This window comes from Ranitomeya variabilis, chromosome 3, assembly GCF_051348905.1.
Source record: "Ranitomeya variabilis isolate aRanVar5 chromosome 3, aRanVar5.hap1, whole genome shotgun sequence".
Lineage (NCBI taxonomy): Eukaryota > Metazoa > Chordata > Amphibia > Anura > Dendrobatidae > Ranitomeya > Ranitomeya variabilis.
Genome location: NC_135234.1, coordinates 361,209,307 through 361,235,440, shown reverse-complemented (window position 1 = coordinate 361,235,440; position 26,134 = coordinate 361,209,307). Strand labels below are relative to the sequence as shown.

Below are 26,134 nucleotides of genomic sequence, written 5' to 3'. Positions count from 1 at the left end.
CAGCACAGCCGCCCGCACTCAGCACAGCCGCCCGCACTCAGCACAGCCGCCCGCACTCAGCACAGCCGCCCGCACTCAGCACAGCCACGCACAAGCGTCCGCACTCAGCACAGCCACGCACAGCCAACCGCACTCAGCACAGTCGCTCGCACTCAGCACAGCCACGCACAACCGCCCGCACACAGCACAGCCGCCCGCACTCAGCACAGCCACGCACAGCCGCCCGCACTCAGCACAGCCACGCACAGCCGCCCGCACTCAGCGCAGCCACGCACAGCCGCCCGCGCTCAGCACAGCCACGCACAGCCGCCCGCGCTCAGCACAGCCACGCACAGCCGGCCGCACTCAGCACAGCCGGCCGCACTCAGCACAGCCGGCCGCACTCAGCACAGCCACGCACAATCGCCCGCACTCAGCACAGCCGCCCGCACTCAGCACAGCCACCTGCACTCAGCACAGCCACCTGCACTCAGCACAGCCGCCCGCACTCAGCACAGCCACGCACAGCCGCCCGCACTCAGCACAGCCACGCACAGCCGCCCGCACTCAGCACAGCCACGCACAGCCGGCCGCACTCAGCACAGCCACGCTCAGCTGCCCGCACTCAGCACAGCCACGCACAGCCGGCCGCACTCAGCACAGCCACGCACAGCCGGCCGCACTCAGCACAGCCACGCACAGCCGGCCGCACTCAGCACAGCCACGCACAGCCGGCCGCACTCAGCACAGCCACGCACAGCCGCCCGCACTCAGCACAGCCACGCACAGCCGCCCGCACTCGGCACCGCCACGCACAGCCGGACGCACTCAGCACAGCCACGCACAGCCGCCCGCACTCAGCACAGCCGCCCGCACTCAGCACAGCCGCCCGCACTCTGCACTGCCACGCAAAACCGCCCGCAGTCAGCACAGCCACGCACAGCCGCCCGCACTCAGCGCAGCCACGCACAGCCGCCCGCACTCAGCGCAGCCACGCACAGCCGCCCGCACTCAGCGCAGCCACGCACAGCCGCCCGCACTCAGCGCAGCCACGCACAGCCACCCGCACTCAGCGCAGCCACGCACAGCCGCCCGCACTCAGCACAGCCGCCCGCACTCAGCACAGCCACGCACAATTGCCCGCACTCAGCACCGCCACGCACTGCCGCCCGCACTCAGCACAGCCACGCACAGCCACGCACAGCCGCCCGCACTCAGCACAGCCACGCACAGCCGCCCGCACTCAGCACCGCCACGCACTGCCGCCCGCACTCAGCACCGCCACGCACTGCCGCCCGCACTCAGCACCGCCACGCACAGCCGCCCGCACTCAGCACCGCCACGCACAGCCGCCCGCACTCAGCACCGATACGCACAGCCGCCCGCACTCAGCACCGCCACGCACTGCCGCCCGCACTCAGCACCGCCACGCACTGCCGCCCGCACTCAGCACCGCCACGCACTGCCGCCCGCACTCAGCACCGCCACGCACAGCCGCCCGCACTCAGCACCGCCACGCACAGCCGCACGCACTCAGCACTGCCACGCACAGCCGCCCACACTCAACACAGCCACGCTCAGCCTCCCGCACTCAGCACAGCCTCGCACAGCCGCCCGCACTCAGCACAGCTGCCCGCACTCAGCACAGCCGCTCGCACTCAGCACAGCCGCCCGCACTCTGCACAGCCACGCAAAACCGCCCGCACTCTGCACAGCCACGCACAGCCGCCCGCACTCAGCACAGCCATGCACAACTGACCGCACTCAGCACCGCCACACACAGCCGACTGCACTCAGCACCGCCACGCAAAGCCGACTGCACTCAGCACAGCCGCGCACAGCTGTCCGCACTCAGCACAGCTGCGCACAGCCGCTCGCACTCAGCACAGCCGCCCGCACTCAGCGCAGCCACGCACAGCCGCCCGCACTCAGCGCAGCCACGCACAGCCGCCCGCACTCAGCGCAGCCACGCACAGCCGCCCGCACTCAGCGCAGCCACGCACAGCCGCCCGCACTCAGCGCAGCCACGCACAGCCGCCCGCACTCAGCGCAGCCACGCACAGCCGCCCGCACTCAGCGCAGCCACGCACAGCCGCCCGCACTCAGCACAGCCGCCCGCACTCAGCACAGCCACGCACAATCGACCGCACTCAGCACAGCCACGCACTGCCAACCGCACTCAGCACAGCCGCCCGCACTCAGCACAGCCACGCACAACCGCCCGCACACAGCACAGCCGCCCGCACTCAGCACAGCCACGCACAGCCGCCCGCACTCAGCACAGCCATGCACAGCCGCCCGCACTCAGCGCAGCCTAGCACAAGTGCCCGCACTCAGCGCAGCCACGTACAAGCGCCCGCACTCAGCACAGCCATGCACAGCCGCCCGCACTCAGCACAGCCGCCCGCACTCAGCACAGCCGCCCGCACTCAGCACAGCCGCCCGCACTCAGCACAGCCGCCCGCACTCAGCACAGCCGCCCGCACTCAGCACAGCCGCCCGCACTCAGCACAGCCATGCACAATCGCCCGCACTCAGCACAGCCACACACAGCCGCCCGCACTCAGCACAGCCACCTGCACTCAGCACAGCCACGCACAGCCGCCCGCACTCAGTACAGCCACGCACAGCCGCCCGCACTCAGTACAGCCACGCACAGCCGCCCGCACTCAGTACAGCCACGCACAGCCGCCCGCACTCAGTACAGCCACGCACAGCCGGCCGTACTCAGCACAGCCACGCACAGCCGCCCGCACTCAGCACAGCAACGCACAGCCGCCCGCACTCTGCACCGCCACGCACTGCCGCCTTCACTCAGCACCGCCACGCACAGCCGCCCGCACTCAGCACCGCCACGCACAGCTGCCCGCACTCAGCACCGCCACGCACAGCCGCCCTCACTCAGCACAGCCACGCACAGCCGCTCACACTCAGCACAGCCACCCGCACTCTGCACAGCCACGCAAAACCGCCCGCAGTCAGCACAGCCACGCACAGCCGCCCGCAGTCAGCACACCAACGCACAGCCGCCCGCACTCAGTGCAGCCACGCACAGCCGCCCGCACTCAGTGCAGCCACGCACAGCCGCCCGCACTCAGCGCAGCCACGCACAGCCGCCCGCACTCTGCGCAGCCACGCACAGCCGCCCGCACTCAGCGCAGCCACGCACAGCCGCCCGCACTCTGCGCAGCCACGCACAGCCGCCCGCACTCAGCGCAGCCACGCACAGCCGCCCGCACTCAGCGCAGCCACGCACAGCCGCCCGCACTCAGCGCAGCCACGCACAGCCGCCCGCACTCAGCGCAGCCACGCACAGCCGCCCGCACTCAGCGCAGCCACGCACAGCCGCCCGCACTCAGCGCAGCCACGCACAGCCACCCGCACTCAGCGCAGCCACGCACAGCCGCCCGCACTCAGCACAGCCGCCCGCACTCAGCACAGCCACGCACAATCGCCCGCACTCAGCACCGCCACGCACTGCCGCCCGCACTCAGCACAGCCACGCACAGCCGCCCGCACTCAGCACAGCCACGCACAATCGCCCGCACTCAGCACCGCCACGCACTGCCGCCCGCACTCAGCACCGCCACGCACTGCCGCCCGCACTCAGCACCGCCACGCACAGCCGCCCGCACTCAGCACCGCCACGCACAGCCGCCCGCACTCAGCACCGATACGCACAGCCGCCCGCACTCAGCACCGCCACGCACTGCCGCCCGCACTCAGCACCTCCACGCACTGCCGCCCGCACTCAGCACCGCCACGCACTGCCGCCCGCACTCAGCACCGCCACGCACAGCCGCCCGCACTCAGCACCGCCACGCACAGCCGCACGCACTCAGCACTGCCACGCACAGCTGCCCACACTCAACACAGCCACGCTCAGCCTCCCGCACTCAGCACAGCCTCGCACAGCCGCCCGCACTCAGCACAGCCACGCACAGCCGCTCGCACTCAGCACAGCCGCCCGCACTCTGCACAGCCACGCAAAACCGCCCGCACTCTGCACAGCCACGCACAGCCGCCCGCACTCAGCACAGCCATGCACAACTGACCGCACTCAGCACCGCCACACACAGCCGACCGCACTCAGCACCGCCACGCAAAGCCGACTGCACTCAGCACAGCCGCGCACAGCCGTCCGCACTCAGCACAGCTGCGCACAGCCGCTCGCACTCAGCACAGCTGCCCGCACTCAGCGCAGCCACGCACAGCCGCCCGCACTCAGCGCAGCCACGCACAGCCGCCCGCACTCAGCACAGCCGCCCGCACTCAGCACAGCCGCCCGCACTCAGCACAGCCGCCCGCACTCAGCACAGCCATGCACAATCGCCCGCACTCAGCACAGCCACACACAGCCGCCCGCACTCAGCACAGCCACCTGCACTCAGCACAGCCACGCACAGCCGCCCGCACTCAGTACAGCCACGCACAGCCGCCCGCACTCAGTACAGCCACGCACAGCCGCCCGCACTCAGTACAGCCACGCACAGCCGCCCGCACTCAGTACAGCCACGCACAGCCGGCCGTACTCAGCACAGCCACGCACAGCCGCCCGCACTCAGCACAGCAACGCACAGCCGCCCGCACTCTGCACCGCCACGCACTGCCGCCTTCACTCAGCACCGCCACGCACAGCCGCCCGCACTCAGCACCGCCACGCACAGCTGCCCGCACTCAGCACCGCCACGCACAGCCGCCCTCACTCAGCACAGCCACGCACAGCCGCTCACACTCAGCACAGCCACCCGCACTCTGCACAGCCACGCAAAACCGCCCGCAGTCAGCACAGCCACGCACAGCCGCCCGCAGTCAGCACACCAACGCACAGCCGCCCGCACTCAGTGCAGCCACGCACAGCCGCCCGCACTCAGTGCAGCCACGCACAGCCGCCCGCACTCAGCGCAGCCACGCACAGCCGCCCGCACTCTGCGCAGCCACGCACAGCCGCCCGCACTCAGCGCAGCCACGCACAGCCGCCCGCACTCTGCGCAGCCACGCACAGCCGCCCGCACTCAGCGCAGCCACGCACAGCCGCCCGCACTCAGCGCAGCCACGCACAGCCGCCCGCACTCAGCGCAGCCACGCACAGCCGCCCGCACTCAGCGCAGCCACGCACAGCCGCCCGCACTCAGCGCAGCCACGCACAGCCGCCCGCACTCAGCGCAGCCACGCACAGCCACCCGCACTCAGCGCAGCCACGCACAGCCGCCCGCACTCAGCACAGCCGCCCGCACTCAGCACAGCCACGCACAATCGCCCGCACTCAGCACCGCCACGCACTGCCGCCCGCACTCAGCACAGCCACGCACAGCCGCCCGCACTCAGCACAGCCACGCACAATCGCCCGCACTCAGCACCGCCACGCACTGCCGCCCGCACTCAGCACCGCCACGCACTGCCGCCCGCACTCAGCACCGCCACGCACAGCCGCCCGCACTCAGCACCGCCACGCACAGCCGCCCGCACTCAGCACCGATACGCACAGCCGCCCGCACTCAGCACCGCCACGCACTGCCGCCCGCACTCAGCACCTCCACGCACTGCCGCCCGCACTCAGCACCGCCACGCACTGCCGCCCGCACTCAGCACCGCCACGCACAGCCGCCCGCACTCAGCACCGCCACGCACAGCCGCACGCACTCAGCACTGCCACGCACAGCTGCCCACACTCAACACAGCCACGCTCAGCCTCCCGCACTCAGCACAGCCTCGCACAGCCGCCCGCACTCAGCACAGCCACGCACAGCCGCTCGCACTCAGCACAGCCGCCCGCACTCTGCACAGCCACGCAAAACCGCCCGCACTCTGCACAGCCACGCACAGCCGCCCGCACTCAGCACAGCCATGCACAACTGACCGCACTCAGCACCGCCACACACAGCCGACCGCACTCAGCACCGCCACGCAAAGCCGACTGCACTCAGCACAGCCGCGCACAGCCGTCCGCACTCAGCACAGCTGCGCACAGCCGCTCGCACTCAGCACAGCTGCCCGCACTCAGCGCAGCCACGCACAGCCGCCCGCACTCAGCGCAGCCACGCACAGCCGCCCGCACTCAGCGCAGCCACGCACAGCCGCCCGCACTCAGCGTAGCCACGCACAGCCACCCGCACTCAGCGCAGCCAAGCACAGCCGCCCGCACTCAGCACAGCCGCCCGCACTCAGCACAGCCGCCCGCACTCAGCACAGCCACGCACAGCTGCCCGCACTCAGCACAGCCACGCACAGCTGCCTGCACTCAGCACAGCCACGCACAATTGCCTGCACTAAGCACAGCCACGCACAATTGCCTGCACTCAGCACAGCCACGCACAGCCGCCCGCACTCAGCACCGCCACGCACTGCCGCCCGCACTCAGCACCGCCACGCACTGCCGCCCGCACTCAGCACCGCCACGCACTGCCGCCCGCACTCAGCACCGCCACGCACTGCCGCCCGCACTCAGCACCGCCACGCACAGCCGCCCGCACTCAGCACCGCCACGCACAGCCGCCCGCACTCAGCACTGCCACGCACAGCCGCCCACACTCAACACAGCCACGCTTAGCCTCCCGCACTCAGCACAGCCTCGCACAGCCGCCCGCACTCAGCACAGCCACGCACAGTCGCCCCACAGCCGCTCGCACTCAGCACAGCCGCCCGCACTCAGCACAGCCACGCACAGCCGCCCGCACTCAGCACAGCCACGCACAGCCGGCCGCACTCAGCACAGCCGGCCGCACTCAGCACAGCCGCTCGCACTCAGCACAGCCGCTCGCACTCAGCACAGCCACGCACAATCGCCCGCACTCAGCACAGCCACGCACAGCCGCCCGCACTCAGCACCGCCACGCACAGCCGCCCGCACTCAGCACAGCCACGCACAGCCGCCCGCACTCAGCACAGCCGCCCGCACTCAGCACAGCCGCCCGCACTCAGCACAGCCGCCCGCACTCAGCACAGCCGCCCTCACTCAGCACAGCCGCCCGCACTCAGCACAGCCGCGCACAGCCGCCTGCACTCAGCACAGCCGCCCGCACTCAGCACAGCCTCGCACAGCCGCCCACACTCAGCACAGCGGCCCGCACTCAGCACAGCCGCACTCGGGCAGTAGAGCCGGAGAGAGAAAGATGGGAGCAACATATGGCAGAATGGAAACTGGAACAGGCAGAATGGCAGCAGCACATTACAACAGAATGGGGGCGCAGGATGGGAACAGCACATGATAGAATGGTTGCGCACGATGGGAGCATCACATGACAGAATGGGGGTGCAGGATGGGAGCAGCACATGACAGAAAGGGGGCGCATACATGACAGGATGGGGGTGCAGGATGGGAGCACATGACAAGATGGGGGCGCAGGATGGGAGCACATGACAGGATGGGGACGCAGGATGGAGCAGCACATGACAGAATGGGGCCGCAGGATGGGAGCAGCACATGACAATGGGGGCGCAGAATGGGAGCAGCACATGACAGAATGGGGGCGCACACATGACAGGATGGGGGTGCAGGATGGAGCAGCATATGACAGGATGGGGGAGCAAGATGGGAGCAGCACATACCAGGATGGAGACCATATACCAATATAAATGCTCGCCACCCGGGCGTAGAACGGGTTCAATAGGTAGTATAAATATATATATATATATATATATATATAGGTGTCTCATTGACATATATATATATATGTATATATACACATTCTATGTGTATATATCTACTCTATTCTAACCTGTCAGTGTGATTTTACTGTACACAGCACTGATTTGCCGGTTTTTCAAAGGACACCAGTGCGTAAAAATCGGACAGCAATACGGATGTCATACGGATGTCATACGGATGTTGCGATAAAAAATCGCATGACACTCCCATGACAATTGCATGATTTTCATCCATTTTTTCGGTCCGTTAATCGGACCGTTTTGTCTCTCGCAAGTGGAAATGAGCCCTAAGAGTTTAATTCAGCCCTCCATTCGCCCCATTCAAAAACAATTAAAAGAAATACACATCTTTGGTATCGCCGGGTTCAAAATCATCGCCCAGTCTATCAATATATAAACGAATGAATCCGATCGGTATACGATGTGACAAGAAAACGTTAGAATTGTTTTTTTTTTTGGTCTCTGCAACAGCACAGGCGATTAAAACATCGTACCTGCACCAAAATGATATAAATAAAAATAACTCAGCGTGCAATAACTAAGCCCTCACCCAGCACCAGGTCACGCAAAATGACACCATTTGTTTAACCCCTTAAACCCCAGGCTATTTTCCGTTTTTGTTTTTTGCTCCCCTTCTTCCCATGGCTGTAACTTTTTATTTTTCAGTCAAAAATGGCCATATCGGGGCTTGTTTTTTTGCAGGACAAGTTGTACTTTTGAAAGACACCGTTGGTTTTAACCTATTGTGTACCAGTTAACGGGGAAAAAAAATCCAATTGCGGTGAAATTGCAAAGAAAAGTGCAATTCCAGCTGTTATTCTACAGGTCACTACGAGTTCATAGACCCCAAACATGTCTAGGTTATTTTTTAAGTGGTAAAAAAAAGCCGCCATTTTTCAAGACTCGTAGCATTTCCATTTTTCGGGATCTGGTACTGGTGAGGGCTTATTTTTTGCTCTCCAAGCTGACTTTTTTATTGATACCATTTTGGTGCAGATTCTTTCTTTTGATCGCCTGTTATTGCGTTTTATTGCAATGACTCGGTGACCCAAAAAAACAATTTTGACGGGTTGAATTTTTTTTTATTATGCCATTTACTGATCAGGTTAATTCTTTTTTTATCTTGATAGATCAGGTGATTCTAAACGTGGGGATACCAAATATGTGTATTTTTTACTTTGAATGGGGGAATAAAGGGGTGATTTGTACTTTTATACATTTTTTTTTTTCAATATTTTTAAAAACGCTTTTTTTGTTTTTGCATGCTTCACTAGTCTCTTTGGGAGACTAGAAGCTGCAGTTGTCTGAACGTCTCTGCTACATACAAGCAATGATCAGATCACCTGTATGTAGCAGAAATGCTCACTCGCTATGAGCACTGACCAGCGGGCAGCGCTCATAGTAATCCTGCTATGACAACCATAGACGTCTGCTGGAGACTTCAGGTTATCATGCCAACCCATTGGTGAACCATTGGTGACACGTGACGGGGTCACTGATAGGTGGGATTTCTGGTGCGCTTGCCGGAAGCGCGAGTTCAATGCCGCTGTCAGAGATTCACAGCGGCACTTAACATGCTCCACCCACGGCTGTTAGAGGCACACGTCAGGTGTTCAAAACGGGGCATGTGGCGGGAAAGATGTAGACTCGGCGCCGGAGCCCACATCAAAGGGTGGGATTCCGACATCGGCGAACTATTGCACCCGATGTCGGAAAGGGGTTAAACATACTTTGGATTTTTTCACCACATAACTAAAGAACCTATACATGTTTGGTACCGACAAACTCGTCATGACCAGGGGAATCCTAATGGCAGGCCAGTGTTAGCATTTAGTGAACATGGTAAAAACCCCCAAACAATTGTGTAATTGCACTTTTTTACAATTTCACCGCACTTTGAATTTTTTTCCCGTTTTCCTGTTTTTCAGTACATTATATGGTAAACTCCATGGTGTTGTCCAAAAGTACAAGTCGTCCCACAAAAAACAAGCCCTCACAACACCATGTTGATGGAAAAGTAAAAAAGTTATGGCTCTGGGAAGAAGATGAGCAAAAAGGGAAATGGCCCTGGCATGAAGGGTTTAAAGGGGATGTCTGCTTTAAATTGATAAGTTTGCAGTCATTATGTGAGACTGCAGGCTTATGAATCCCCCCAGCACAGGCAATTTGCGCTGGGAGGATTTGCTGGTTTCTGAGGTGGGACTGGAGTATATGTATGCGTTATAGATACTCCCTAGTCGAGCTCTGGCCCGGAGTATGTATAACGCATATTTGTCCTCTGGTCCTCGATGGAAGGACACCCATCCAGCTCAAGTGTATTGCAGCGCACAAACTTTTCAGGTCCATTCCCCACAATACACACTAGTGGCCAATCAGAGGCCAGCAGCTGATGTCAGCGTACACACACAAGTGTCAGTGACGTCATGCGGCCCCGTCGGTGCCAGCTTCAAAAGACAGCGTGGAGAGGAAGGAAGATGAGTAGCCGTGTTTGTGTGTTTTTTTTTCTATGCGTTGAATAACGGCAGCTGTGAGACGGGGGCATATACCAGGGTGGGGGCACATATGCAAGGAGTGAGTGCCATAACTCAGGGAGGGGTCATATACAGGGATTGGGGGAGCATATATACCAGAATGAAGAGCATATACAAGGGTGAACATATACTAGGATGTGGGAACATACACATTGGCATATACATGAATTGTTGGAACATATACATGGATTGGGGTCATTTACATGGATTGGGGGAGCACATACTAGGATGGGGGAACATATACTTGGATGGAGGATATACATAAATTGGGTGAACATATATATGGATTGAAGTCATAGCCATAGATTGGGGGAGCATATACCAGAATGGAGCATGTATACCAGGATGGGGTGCATATACTAGGATGGGGTTATGTATACCAGTGTGTGGGCGCATATACCAGGATGTGGGTGCTTATACCAGGATGAGAGGAATATACCAGAATGGGGGGAGCATATACCAGGATAGGAAGCATATCCCTTTATGTCTGCAGTCTGCTACCCTTGGTCGTGTCTGTGACTGCTCTCTGTTGCCTCTGCTTGCTCTGCTGCCCCTTCTGCTCTCCGCTGCTTTTGCCTGCTTTCTGTATGAGTTGTTATTTCTAAACTAAAACCTCAGTAACTTTGTGATAAATAAGTTTGCTTTGGGTTGCAGTTTGGTCTCTAGAAGGGTTGCCATCACTGATATATAGTTTATGAACATGTGGGGCCTGCACGGGAAGATCCTCACAGTGAGCAGTATGTCCAATGTGAGATTTCATAAGTATGCAGTCACATACAGTGACTTCAGACTTGTAGCCTAAGGCCTGACAACCCCTTTAACTCTAAAAGCAAATCAGTAATGTATTCAAATCAGTACAAAGTTGCAATTTGCCCACTTTGATGCCAGCTTTTCTGATCAGTAACCACCTTGGCCTTCCTGAAGGAAACTGATTGTGATATGGGTCTTCCTCTTCTGTGTGTTATTGCTGTAAGACCAGTAGTCCAAAGTCATTTAACCCTTTAACACCAGGTACTTATTTAGTTCTGTGAAAATTGGCTAATTGCCCACTTTGATGCCATTTTTGATACCCAGAACCCATTACTGCCAGGCTACAGTGACCTGAATGTGAGATCACTGGCCAAAAGTCATTTTACCCTTTAAAAACACATTACTTATTCATGTTTGTAGTAATTGGCTTATTTCCCACTTTGAATCTAGCTCTGACACTCAGAATCATTTGACCTTTTTAAAATATCAGTACTTAATAAAAATTTCTTAAAATTGGCTAATTGCCCACTTTGAGCTCAGCTTGATGCCCTGAACACATTTGTGCCAGACAGGAGGGACCTGAATTTGGTGCAGGGCATCACTAAGGCCGGTTTCACACGTCAGTGGCTCCGGTACGTGAGGTGACAGTTTCCTCACGTACCGGAGCCACTGACACACGTAGACACATTGAAATCAATGCATCTGTGCAGATGTCATTGATTTTTTGCGGACCGTGTCTCCGTGTGCCAAACATGGAGACATGTCAGTGTTTGTGGGAGCGCACAGATTACACGGACCCATTAAAGTCAATGGGTCCGTTTTCCATTGTGCGTGTTCCGTGTGCGGTCCGTGTTCCGTGCAGGAGACAGCGCTTACAGTAAGCACTGTCCCCCCCACGTGGTGCTGAAGCCGCCATTCATATCTTCTCTGCAGCAGCGTTTGCTGTAGAGAAGATATGAATAATCCTTTTTTTTTTGTTGTTTCTCGTCTTTAACATAAAGATCCCGGTCCCCACCCCCCTCCCACCCCCTGTGCGCCCGCCCGCTGTTATTAAAATACTCACCCGCCTCCCTTGCAGTGTCCTGTCCTGGCCTGGCCGCAGCTTCTCCTGTATGCGGTCACGTGGGGCCGCCCATTACAGTAATGAATATGCAGCTCCACCCCTATGGGAGGTGGAGCCGCATATTCATTACTGTAATCAGCGGCCCCACGTGACCGCTCATACAGTACAGGCTGCAGCCGGTGAGAGGAGACATTGCTGGAGCTGGGTGTCGGTGAGTATTTCCTGGCAAGCGGGGGGGGGGGGGGGCGCACAGGGGATGGGAGGCAGGAGGGGACGCACAAAATTTATTTTTAAGGGGAAAAAAAAAAAGAAAAGATTACTCATTCCTTCTTTCCAGCGAACGCTGCTGGGAAGAAGGGATGAATACCGGCTTCAGCACCGCACGCGGAGGACAGCGCTTAACTGTAGCGCTGTCTCCTGCACGGTCCGTGTGGTCCTCAGTCGGCACACGGGCTGCACACGGCTGCCGCACGTGTGCCACACTGATGTGCTCCGTAAGCACACGGACACGGATAATTCCGGTACCGATTTTTCCGGTACCGGAATTATCTGGATGTGTGAGACTGGCCTAACCGATTAGAGATCAGTGGCCCAAAGTCATTTAACCCTTTTGGGTGAGTTCACACTAGTCGTCTTTTCGACTTTTTTTTTCTGCAGCAAAACCTGATGGCAGGAAAGAAGCTGCAGAAAAAAGCATGTTTTTGTTGGTTTTGCCTGCATTTTTTGCGTGGCTTTTGCTGCTGTTCTGGCATGCTAAGTTTGTCTCTTGTGCATGCTAATAAAGTTTAGTGCTGAAAAAAAGTCCTATTCTATAGAATCATGTTTTGGCAAAGAAAAATGCAGCTAACCTTATACCTGCGGTTTTACTGCGGATTTTCAGCGTTTTTTAATCACCATTTCATTTGGTGAAAAACACTGAAAGAAATGACATGCTCTATTGCAGAGGTCCCCAACCTTTTTTGCACCAGGGACCGGCTTTAAGCAAGACCAGTTTTCCATGGCCCGGTGGGGGTGGGGCAGGAGCGGGGCTTTGGTCATATGGGGGTGGGGTTATGGAGGGATGGAGCTTAGTGCATACTTATCATATAATTTTGACATTTATAATGAGAATGTGATTCAACTTACCATAGGTTCAGAATGAGTGGGAGCACCATGCTTGTTTCCCTGGTGCTCTGCACCATTATTGCCCCATAGCTGTGCCATACAGTGCTCTGCACCATTATTGCCCCATAGCTGTGCCATACAGTGCTCTGCACCATTATTGCCCCATAGCTGTGCCATATAGTGCTCTGCACCGTTTATTATTGCCCCATAGCTGTGCCATATAGTGCTCTGCACCGTCCATTATTGCCCCATAGCTGTGCCATATAGTGCTCTGCACCATTGCCCCATAGCTGTGCCATATAGTGCTCTGCACCATTGCCCCATAGCTGTGCCATACAGTGCTCTGCACCATTATTGCCCCATAGCTGTGCCATATAGTGCTCTGCACCGTTGCCCCATAGCTGTGCCATACAGTGCTCTGCACCATTATTGCCCCATAGCTGTGCCATATAGTGCTCTGCACCATTATTGCCCCATAGCTGTGCCATATAGTGCTCTGCACCATTGCCCCATAGCTGTGCCATACAGTGCTCTGCACCATTATTGCCCCATAGCTGTGCCATACAGTGCTCTGCACCATTATTGCCCCATAGCTGTGCCATACAGTGCTCTGCACCATTATTGCCCCATAGCTGTGCCATACAGTGCTCTGCACCATTGCCCCATAGCTGTGCCATACAGTGCTCTGCACCATTATTGCCCCATAGCTGTGCCATACAGTGCTCTGCACCATTATTGCCCCATAGCTGTGCCATACAGTGCTCTGCACCATTATTGCCCCATAGCTGTGCCATATAGTGCTCTGCACCATTATTGCCCCATAGCTGTGCCATATAGTGCTCTGCACCATTATTGCCCCATAGCTGTGCCATATAGTGCTCTGCACCGTCCATTATTGCCCCATAGCTGTGCCATATAGTGCTCTGCACCATTGCCCCATAGCTGTGCCATACAGTGCTCTGCACCATTATTGTCCCATAGCTGTGCCATACAGTGCTCTGCACCATTATTGCCCCATAGCTGTGCCATACAGTGCTCTGCACCATTATTGCCCCATAGCTGTGCCATATAGTGCTCTGCACCATTATTGCCCCATAGCTGTGCCATATAGTGCTCTGCACCATTGCCCCATAGCTGTGCCATACAGTGCTCTGCACCATTACAGTGCTCTGCACCATTATTGCCCCATAGCTGTGCCATATAGTGCTCTGCACCGTTGCCCCATAGCTGTGCCATATAGTGCTCTGCACCATTGCCCCATAGCTGTGCCATATAGTGCTCTGCACCATTATTGCCCCATAGCTGTGCCATACAGTGCTCTGCACCATTATTGCCCCATAGCTGTGCCATACAGTGCTCTGCACCATTATTGCCCCATAGCTGTGCCATATAGTGCTCTGCACCGTCCATTATTGCCCCATAGCTGTGCCATATAGTGCTCTGCACCGTCCATTATTGCCCCATAGCTGTGCTGCTGCTGCTGCAATAAAAATAATAAAACACATACTCACCTGTCTTGCTTGCAGCTCCTCGGCGCCATCTTCCCGGCGTCTCTCCGCACTGACTGATCAGGCAGAGGGCGGCGCGCACACTATAGGCGTCACCGCGCCCTCTGCCTGCAGTCAGTGCGGAGAGACACCGGGAAGATGGAGACAGCGCCCGGCGTGTGGAACGAGGATAGGTGAATATGCGATACTTACCTGCTCCCGGCGTCCCGCTCCTTCCCCCGGACAGCTGGTCTTCGGTGCCGCAGCCTCTTCCTCTGTCAGCGGTCACCGGCACCGCTGATTAGAGAAATGAATTATGCGGCTCCGCCCCTATGGGAGGTGGAGCAGCCTATTAATTTCTCTAATGAGCGGTCCCACGTGACCGCTGAACAGGGGCGCCGCGGACCGGCTGAAAAACCCCAACGGCCCGGTCCTGGTCCGCGGACCGGCGGTTGGGGACCTCTGCTCTATTGTCCAAAAAACTATGGAAAGCACAGAATATTGATGACAAAGAAAACAAGGTTTGTGCATGAGAATCCTGAAATCTCATTTCTGGTACTAAAAAACGCAGCTGAAAATCTTCATAAAAATGAGCACAAAAAACGCCCAGTGTGAACTAACCCTAAAAAACACGATACTTATTAAATCAGTGAACAATCGCTATTTGCCCACTTTTATGCCAGCTCTAATACCCAGATTATATTTGGTCCAGGCTGGAGTGACCTAAATTTAATGCGGGACTTCATTGTCTCATTAGTATATATATTAGGGCATCACTATCTGTGTGATGTTGGTGTGAGATCAGTGGCCAAAGGTCATTTAGCGTTTTAAAGACACCAGTTACTTCAAATCTCTGAAAATGAGCTAATAGCTTTGATGACCGCTTTACTGCCCAGTACCTGTTTGGGCCAGGCTGGAGTGACTTGTGTTTGATGCGTGGCAACACTCTCTGTATAAATCCTAAATACTTTGCATTCTTTTTTCTTCAGCGTGTGAAGCTGAGAGGTCATCGAAACAAGTAAGTCTGATTTTAATCTCTTAAAAACGTTGTTCTCTATTAGGACAAGCCCTTTATAAATACCGTGTTTTCCTGGATATAAAACCTACCCCTAAATTTTTTTGGAGTATGCTTGAAATGTAAGGCCCACTCCAAAACTAAGTCCTAATTACAGACAGGACTGGCATCAGGGGATCAAACTGGGTAATTGACCAGGACCCCCAATCTTTAGAGGTCTCCAGTGTTTCTATTCCGAGGTTAAGACTTCCTAAGGACATTTGATGACATCATGGTCATGTGACCATGATGTCACCAAAGGTCCTTTAGCCCCTTCATCACCCCCAAGCCCGTTTCCACCTTAATCACCAGGCCAAATTTTACAATTGTGACCGGTGTCACTTTATGGGGTAATAATTAGTCTGGAATGCTTCAATGGATCCCACTGATTCTTACAGTTTTTTCATGACTTACTTCATCATAGTGATAACATTAAGACTTGCGTTTATTTGTGTAAAAAAAAAAAAAAAAGTGGCAAAAATTTCACAATTTTTAATTTTTATACCCTTAAACCAGCGATTTACAGTATGTCAAACAAAATAGTTAAAGAAATCTGTCACCCCAAAATCGGCCTATAAACTAAGGCCACCGGCATCAGTGGCTTATCTACAGCATTCTGTAATGCTGTAGATAAGCCCCCGATGTCACCTGAAAGAGAAGAAAAAGAAGTGAGATTATAGTCACCCAGGGGCGGTCCCGCTGCGGTCCAGTCCAATGGGCATCGCGGTCCGGTCCGGGGCCTCCCACCTTCATACAATGTCATCCTCTTCTTGTCTTCCTGCCTCGGCTCCTGTGCAAGCGTTCTTTATCTGCCCTGAGGGCAGCGTAAAGTACTGCAGTGCACAGGCGTCGGGCCTCTCTGCCCTTTTCCAGCGCCTGCGCACCGCAGTAGTTTGCTCTGCCCTCATCAAAACAGACAAAGTACGCCTGCGCAGGAGCTGCGTCAGGAAGGCAAAAAGAGGATGTCATCCTATGAAGATGGGAGGCACCGAACCCGGACTGTGACGCCCATCAGACCGGACCGCAGTGGGACCGCCCCTGGGTGAGTGTAATACAACTTCTTTTTCTTCTCTTTCAGGGTACAACGGGGGCTTATCTACAGAATGCTGTACATAAGCCCCTGATGCCAGTGGCCTTAGTTTATAGGCCGATTGTGGGGTGACAGATTCCCTTTAATAAATAACACTTCCCACATATCTAGTTGACATCAGCACATTTTTTTAAAACATTATTTTTTTTTTTGTTAGAAAGCTAGAAGAGTTAAAAGTTGATCAACGATTTCTAATTTTTCCCACAAAATTTACAAAACCATTTTTGTAGGGACATCATCAGATTTGAAGTGAATTTTGGGGGCCTATTTGACAGAAAATGGCCAAAACTGACACCATTCTAAAAACTGAACACCTCAAAGTTCTCAAACTATAGTCAAGTTTATTAACCCTTCAGATGCATCACAGGAATTAATGCAATGTAGAAGGAAAAAAATGAACATTTTTATTTTTTTTCTAAAAGTTTTTACTTTAGCCCTACATTTGTACATTTTTACAAGGGTAACAGAAGAAAATGGCCCACAAAATTTGTTATGCAAGTTCTAAGTACACTGATAGCCCATATGTGGGGGAAAACTACTATTATGGCGCACAGCAGAGCTTAGAAAGGAAGGAGTGATGATGGGTGTCATGTCACATTTGGAGAGCCTCTGATGTACCTAAACAGTGGAAACTCCCACACAAGTGACCCCATTTTGGAAATTTGATCCCTCAAGGAATTAATCTAGGTGTGTGCTATCACCTTGAACCCACAGGTGCTTCACAGAATTTTACAAATTTAAACTGTGAAAATGAAGAGAAACTTTTTTTCATACAAATTTTGTTTCAGCCCCAATTTTTTTCCTTTTTCACAAGGATAGCAGGAGAAAATGGACACCAAAATTTGTTGCATAATTTCTTCTGAGAACACTGATACCTCATATGTGTTATAAAACTACTTTTGAGGCACAGTGCAAAGCTCAGAAGGGAAGAAGCTCCATATTGGAGTTCGGATTTTGCTGGAATAATTTGAGGGTGTTGTGCCACACTGGCAGAGCCCCCCTCCCTATAAGTGGCCCCATTTTACAAACTGCACCTCTCAATGAATTCATCTAGAGGTGCAGTGATCATATTTACACCACAGGTGGGTGAAATAATTTTTTACTATTGGGCAGTGAAGAAAAAGTAATTACATTTTTACCACCAAAATTTAGTTTTCGGCACAGAATTTACATGTTCACACCGGGAAATGGGTTAAAATTGAACCAAAATTTGTCCCACATTTTCTGCTGAGCTTAGGCTGGTTTCACATTTGCGGTTGTGTACGCAGCGCTTCTTCCGCAATTATCCGCATGTGTCGTGTATTCCTATATTCAACATTAGGGACGCATGTGTCTGCGATCGGTTGCGTTTTGCCACATTTGACGACGCATGCGTCGTTTTGTCGTCTGCAGTTTGGCGCGGTAAACGCTACGTGTAGTAATTTTAGAAGCGTCAATTTGCCACCTAGAAACGTATGCGGTTGTTAGCGGAAAGAATGTGGCAAAAAAAACGCATTACGGTCTATGTGAACGCATGCGTTCACAAACACATGCGTTTGCTTGCGTTTGGGAACGCATGTGTTACATCACAGGAAAACATGTCTAGACACTGATTAGCCACCCTCCACATACAAGGTGATAAAGGGAGGGAGTGGACATTTGCAGGTGACTACTCAGCAGACTGGGAAGCAGACCGAGCAGCATATACAGCAGACAGAGGTAAGCATCTTGGAGGAAACAAGATTCTGAACAATTTGAGTATATCGTAGCCAATGCCTTTATTTTCTATTTTCTGTCTTTACATGTCCTAATTTCTGCCCTTTTTTTTTTTTTTTCTTACTGCATGCATCAGAATGTCATCTTCTTAGGAGGAGCAACGTCCTGGGCTTGCACAAGCCGAACATGTCAGTGAAGTGAGTACCCACCTCCTCAGATTATTCACTGTCACATCTACACATGTGACAATTTTGTTTTCCTTTTTTTAGAGCACTTCTTCCATTGCGGCAGAGGCTGAGCAGGAGCACCGGGTTCACGGTCGGGTGGCAAGGCGGCAGCGTGTAAGTATACCTGGCTGACTGTTTATTGTATCCTCACTGGACTATTCTTCAATGTTCATTTCTTTACTTTCCTCTTTCTTTACCTTTTTCATCTTTACTCCTTTTTTTCTTGACGTTCAATATTCATGCCAGTTTTCTGTCTCTGTTTTTTTTCTTTTCCTTATGTTAATCTCTCCAACATTAATGTATTTATTTAATTTTTAGGTTCCAGAACGGGATGAGGACCTCATTGAAAATGACCTCCTAATCTCCCTGGTCCATGAGCAAGTCCCGTTGTGGGACACCCAGGTTCCGCAGCACTCGGACAACGTGACGATCCAGCGGCTATGGAATGAGGTGGCCAAAACGATGTTGGATGGCTGGGACAACGCCCCGACTCGGGTCCGTAATGCATTTTGTAAGTATTGCAATGCGGTGTGCTGCAGCAGTGACCTTGGCCGAGATCACACAACTGTGTGTGATGAGAGAAACTCTCAGGAGTTTCTCTCATTACACACAGTTGTGTGATCACAGCCAAAAGTCCATTGTCTAATCATTCTTTTTTGTTTTTTTCAACAGTGCTCAAAGTCAAAACACATTGGCGTTCGATGAAGGATCGCTTCAACAAGGACCTTCATCAAGAGAGCCGGCTTCCTAGTGGTTCTTTGTGCAAGGATCCGAAAATATAAATACCGCATTCTGGCATTTTTGAGACCGGTCCTTGCCCAGAGAACATAAGTATTTTTTTGGTGTATTAGGTTGTGTTGTATTGCCATAATCTGTATGTTTCTATTCCACACTAATTGGCGTTTTGTAAATGTTTGGTATTAATTTTTTTTTCTTTTTCACAGCACATGGAGCAGCACTCTTGACCCTGGTTCTGGAGCGGTCCTTCATCAGACAGCCACGGACCCGTCCCAGCCATCCAGCAGCCCTGCAGCAAGTGGGCCTGCCACACAAACTGGAGACCAGGAAGCTGGTCCATGAGGTGTTCCCCTTTCCCTGTCCTCTGCCTCTGCCCCTTTTTTTTTTGAGTTCTTCTCGGCAGCGGCAGAGGGCCTCGGACAGGTCACTCATGCCAAGTTTTTGCACTTGTGCTCTGTCTTTCATGATGGACTCAAGGCGATGGGTGACCGACTGCATACTGCCATTAGCCATATGAATACACGTATCCAGGAGGTCACCAAAAGCCTTGACCAAGTGAAAGCCGACCTCCAGAGGCCAGCACATCTTTTAATCAAATTGAACAGGGCATGTCGGAACACCTTACTCTTGCAGGCCTGCAATGCTGCTTATGTGCAGGCTATGCAGCAGAGTCGGTATTTTCAGCAGACAGTGGCGGCATATCCACCTGTGCCAACACTGTCACACTTGACCTCAATGCCGAGCTCTGCTGCATACTACTGCACGGCCACCTGCATTCCAAGCACTGCCGGACACCACTACAGCACCACCACCATGCCGAGTGATGTTGGACAGCCCACCGCCACCACCATGACAACTGCTGCTCCAGCTTGGACCTCCTCCACTGCCACCACCATGCAGCAGCAGGACCCTGGCATGGCCTTGCGCTCCACCATGATGTAGCATGACCCAGGCATGGCTTTCCCCACCACCATGCAGCAGCAGGACCCTGTCATGGCCTTCCGTTCCACCACCACGATGCAGCAGGACCCTGGCTTGGCCTTCCGCTCCACCACCACCACGATGCAGCAGGACCCTGGCATGGCCTTTCGCTCTACGAGCACAATGGACTCTGGCATGGCCTTTCGCTCTACGAGCATAATGGACTCTGGCATGGCCTTTCACTCTACGAGCACAATGGACCCTGGCATGGCCTTCCGCTCTACGAGCACAATGGACTCTGGCATGGCTGTACGCTCTACGAGCAGAATGGACTCTGGCATGGCTGTAAGCTCTATGAACACAATGGACTCTGGCATGGCTGTACGCTCTACGAGCACAATGGACTCTGGCATGGCTGTACGCTCTACGAGCACAATGGACTCTGGCATGGCAGTACGCTCTATGAGCACAATGCAGCAGCAGGACCCTGACAGGTCACCCACCACGACCAGGCCGCAACAAATGAGCCCACCGAGGCTCCCCAGACCATGTAGATCCAAAAAGGGAAAAAAAAAACAAAACGGCGTACTATCTGTATTCTTCCCCCATCACCTCCTAATGTGTCTGTAATGTCAGGTTTGTCTCACCCTTCCAGTGTGTCTCAGGCCTCTCATGTGTCAAGCCCCATCCCCGAACTCCCAGACCCCACTAGTTTCATTGCCATCTCCTGCGACCCCTGCATCGTCCACACTTAGCCAGGCCTCACAGCTACACACCCCCCAGTTCCGTCACTCTACCCCAAGCAGGCGCAGTTAATTTTTTTTTTTGTGTTAAAAAATAAATAATAATGTTTTTTGCCCCCAATAATGTTTGGTTATTTGTGTATTTCGCCGCCGGCAACACCGTGCGTCTAATAAAACACTGTGCCGCACACTATATTTTTTTGCCAACTCATCGGTCCAGTAGTTATTAAGTACAACACTGCAGCTTTGTGTGTTTGGTATAGAGCTATGAGGTGGCAAAAAAAAATATAACTTGTATTTTCTCAATAATCTCTTCAGTCTGATTAATCTGTGTCGCAGACTGAAGAGAAAATGGCGGTAATACAAAGCAGAACTATACTCAACAGGTCATGTGTCATAAATAATGAGTTCATGATGCTCAAAACTCTGCGTCATGAACTCATTATATATGACACCTGACCTGGTGAGTAGAGAACTGCCTTGTGCACGTAATCTATTTCACACAAACCGAAGAGACGATGTAGGTCATACAAGGCATATCTATACTCACCTGGACAGGTGTCAGAAATAGTGAATTCATGAGGCTGTTATTTTTGCCTCATGAATTCATTATTTCTGACACCTGACTTGATGAGTGTAGATCTGCTTTTTATTATACCTCCATCTTCTCTTCAGTCCGTGTCCAATAGTTACTGCAGAACAGAATCTGGACTGTTGTGAATTCCGCTCTTGGGCTCCCTCCGGTGGTTGTAAGTGGCACTTTTGTGAATTCTGCTCTTGGGCTCCCTCCGGTGGTTTTAAGTGGTACGGCTGCTCCTTGGATTTAGCAGTCAGCAGCTGCTTCCACTGATTGTCTTTCTGGCTCGGCTATTTAACCTGGTTCTATCCTTCAGCCTGTGCCAGTTGTCAATGGTTCCTGCTTGGATTCACATCTCTGCTTGGATTTCCCTGATATTCTGACCAGTTCAGCAAAGATAAGTCCTTGCTTTGTTCCTTTGCTGTCCACTTGTTGTGGACTTTATCGTTCTGCACTTCCTATGTTTTTTCTTGTCCAGCTTGTCAGTATGGATTTATTCAGTTAAGCTGGAAGCTCTGGGAAGCAGATTTACCCTCCACACCTTTAGTCAGGTGTGGAGATTTTTGTAAACTCTGTGGTGGATTTTTCTAGTTTTTAATACTGACCGCACAGTATTCTGTCCTGTTCTATCTATCTAGCTAGACTGGCCTCCTTTGCTACATCCTGGTTTCATTCTGCAAATGTCATTTCCCTCTCCACTCAGTCAATATTTGTGGGGGGCTGCCTATCCTTTGGGAATTTTCTCTGAGGCAAGATAGCTTTCCTGTTTCTATCTTTAGGGGTAGTTAGTCCTCCGGCTGTGACGAGGTGTCTAGGGAGTGACAGGAACATCCCACGGCTACTTCTAGTGTTGTGTTAAGCTCAGGAACTGCGGTCAGTACAGGTACCACCTCCTCCAGAGCACGTCCCATGTTGCTCCTAAACCACCAGTTCATAACACTGGACGTAATGATGTCAACTACCTTTCCACTATCAACATAAGTGGTTTTTAGAGGCAATACATAGGAGACTCGGTCAAGATAGCAAAACACAAATATTATTAACATTTAAAACATAACTGGTACAGGCCAAAATCCAACAGGAAATTTTACACAATATTGTCTTGCCATGCCACACGTCCAATATCTGAATCAAAATAGGCAGCAAATTGGTCCCGCATGTGGCCAACTTCAACTGTTGACTGCAGCGGGTGATGCTGGTAATCTGGCAATGGGTTTGCAACAGGTGCATCCAGTTCAATGTTGGGTCGCTTCTTAGCCATTATGTAATTGTGGAGAACCACGCAGGCTTTGACCACCTCATCGACTCTCTCCATTTTTAGATTAATGGCTGTCGCAAGAATGCGCCATTTTGAGACAAGAATCCCAAAGGTGCACTCCACTGTTATTCGTGCCTTGGTCAGTCTGTAGTTATAAATCCTTTTAGTATGGTTCAAGTCCCGACTGGAATATGGCTTTAGTAGGTTTTCACACATCTGAAAGGCCTCATCCCCAACCATAACAAATGGCATCGGTGGGCCTTGAGTGTTGGGGAGAGGTCGTGTCAGTGGAAAATTAAAATTTCTTCCATACACACGTCGGTCCATATCCGAGTTCTTGAAAGGCTGTCAGTCATTCCCATGGCCAAAAGCTCCAATATCCACGGCGATGAAGCGACAGTCCGCATCTGCTATTGCCATGAGCACAACTGAAACATATTTTTTGTAGTTGAAGTACTCCAATCCAGTTCTGGCGGGTTTGGTAATGCGTATGTGCTTTCCATCCACCTCTCCCAAACAGTTGGGGAAATCACACACTCCAGAATTTTTCAGCAATTTCAATCCACATGTCTTCCGTGGGTAGGAGTATAAACTCATCCCGGAGAACATTCCACAAAGCCCGGCAGGTGTCCGCAACTATTCCAGACAGGGTGGAAATTCCAAGCCGGTACTGAAAGTGGAGGGATGATAAGTTCTCTCCGGTTGCCAGAAATCTGAAATAAGAATAAAAAAATAAATTCCATTCATGGTGGTGTTTAGCTAAAGACCTAAAGGAAAATACAAATACATGGCAGACCAACAATAATTATGACTGGCATTTGATTACAATTATTGCGTACCTTAATGTAACCAGGAGACGTTCCTCTGGTGGAATCGCTCTACGGAGCTGGGTGTCCTCTCTCCCGATGGCTCCTTGGACACGACCAAGCAATTCCTGGAAAGAGTCTTGAGACATCCTGGTATATTCAGGGAATTTGTCCGAGTTGGCATTAAGCTCTCCATATAGCATGTAGTAGGCTCCACGGCTCTCCCGGAGTTTAATAATGGGGTGTCTCCAAAAATGCCTACACCGTGTCCTTCTCTGTCATTCTCTATTTCTTTGTTGCTCCCAAGCAAACTCACAGGCAAGAAACAGCTTGATACTTAAATCCAGGTTGAAATAAAAGCTCTCCATGCGAAGATCCATCATGACACAGGATACAGTAGCAAACTGTGAAGATTTCAGCAGTCCAAGGGTCTATATATAGATATCCCATAATACACGCACACTGTAGTCCCATTGGCGGTGTCTGGTTACCGGTTATCTAGATTTTTCTCCTGTTAAATTTTTCACCATGCATGCAAAAAACACAAACGCATACAAAACGCATGGAAAAGCTTGAAAACGCCACGTTTTTTAAACTCGTGCGTTAACGTATGCGTCTAAAAAATGCATTTGTACGCGTTTCAAAACGTTTTTTTCCTTCATTTGCGGTTGCGGATTAAACGCTGCGAATTCTAACGCAAATGTGAAACTAGCCTTAGAAATACCCCATATGTGGCTGTGCAGTACTGTACTAATGCTGTTGCAGTGCAGTATAGCGCAACCTTCACCAGGGAAGGTGAGGGAAGAGAGGTTGCACACACAGTACAACACCACTGAGCAGCAACACAAGCGCCACCTGGTGGTGAAAGAGTGGTCAGACGGGCCGAGTCAGAAACAGTCAGGACAAGAAGTACCAGAGGTCACAGCAATCCACGTGGTCAAATACTAGCCAGAAGTCAGATGCAGGCGGGAGCAGAGATAACAGAGACGATAGACGGTCAAACAGGTCAGAGGACAAACCGGGTCACATACCAAGAGGTCCAAGCACAGGGAGCAAACACTAAGAATTTACACTGACATTGGTTTGCAGGCCACAACAGACTAAAATAGCCACACAGAATCCAAAACGAGGCAGAGAAGGTTAACCCCCACATGACCAGAACGGGGAGAGAATGACATGTAACAAACCTCGCCCTGGATCATGACAACTACTTAGGCCGGCCTTACACTAGCGAGTTTTACGGACATAAGAGCGCAGAAATTACGTCCGTAAAACTCGCAAAATAAACGGCACAATTATTCTCAATGGGGCTGCTCCTATTAGCCGTATATTACGGTTCAGTATTATACGGCTTTCTACGGCCGTACAAAATCCCAGCATGCTGCGTTTGTCAGCGTATTGCGCAAAAAAATCGCTAATGAAAGTCTATGGGGGCGAGAAAAATATGGATTCCACACGGACCTGCAGTGTGACTTGCGAGAAATACGCAGCGCTGTTAGGGTATGTTCACACGATCCTGATTTCAATCCTTTTTTTTTCAGGACTAAAACCGCAGCTCTTGGCAGAAAACGCAGGTGCGTTTTTGGTGCGTTTTTGGTGCGTTTTTTGATGCGGTTTTTAGTGCGTTTTTTGATGCAGTTTTCTCTGCAGATTGTCTGTGTTTGACACAAATAAAGCTTCCTGCAGTGGGGGAAAAAAAAAATATTGTAATTTCCTTGTCCAACCCTTTTCTTCTTCCATCCTCCATTTTGGAACTTAACACACCAAAATGAGTGGACGTGTTTGTAATGACAGCGCTCTGCAGAGTGCTGAGAGTAGGCCAGATGACAGCCCGCGGATCCAGCTCCGCACACCACACCGGATTGCGATCCTGGGGTTGATTCTTCTAATCTTGAATCGTCATAAACGTCAGGTAAGCAGATGTCTGTTTGTTTTATATATTGGGTTATGGGTACATGTCCACGTTCTGGAAACGCTGTGTGTTTGGCGCTGCGTGGGGCCGCAGCGCCAAACATGCAGCGTCCAGATGTAACAGCATAGTGGAGGGGATTTCATGAAATCACGTGTCCACTGTGTGTCATGCGTCAGCCCTGCGACTCTGGACATGCTGCGCGTCTTTTATGATCACAGCATGTCCGTGTTCCTTGCTGAGAAGCTGCGGCTCCGCAAGGAATAAAACAGGGCCCTATGCGTGGGGTGCGATGATGCCGGATTTGTACAATGAACACATCTGGCATCATTGCGTCCCAGAAGGGGGTGGGCCTTCCTGAATGTGGACACGTACCCTTACATAATCCACATTGTTTTCCAGGCATGTTGGATATATTTTTCATTGTTGTGTTTACAAAATATTTTTTTATTTTTTTATTTTAGAGGCTGCGGCGGCAGAGAAGACGTGCGCATAAACGAATGTGGGTGCACCCGCTTGTAGCAGACCGAACGGAGAAGGGGCACTTTTATGTGC

General features: G+C 52.9%; 1 long non-coding RNA gene across 1 annotated transcript in view; it reads left to right on the top strand.

The window, feature by feature from the left end:
• Nucleotides 1-26,134, top strand: part of LOC143818237 (uncharacterized) — an 83,632-nt gene that overhangs the window by 22,650 nt on the left and 34,848 nt on the right. The window contains exon 2 of the long non-coding RNA XR_013224407.1: nt 15,551-15,579. This is a non-coding gene — a long non-coding RNA (uncharacterized LOC143818237). The remainder of the gene's footprint in view (nt 1-15,550; nt 15,580-26,134) is intronic.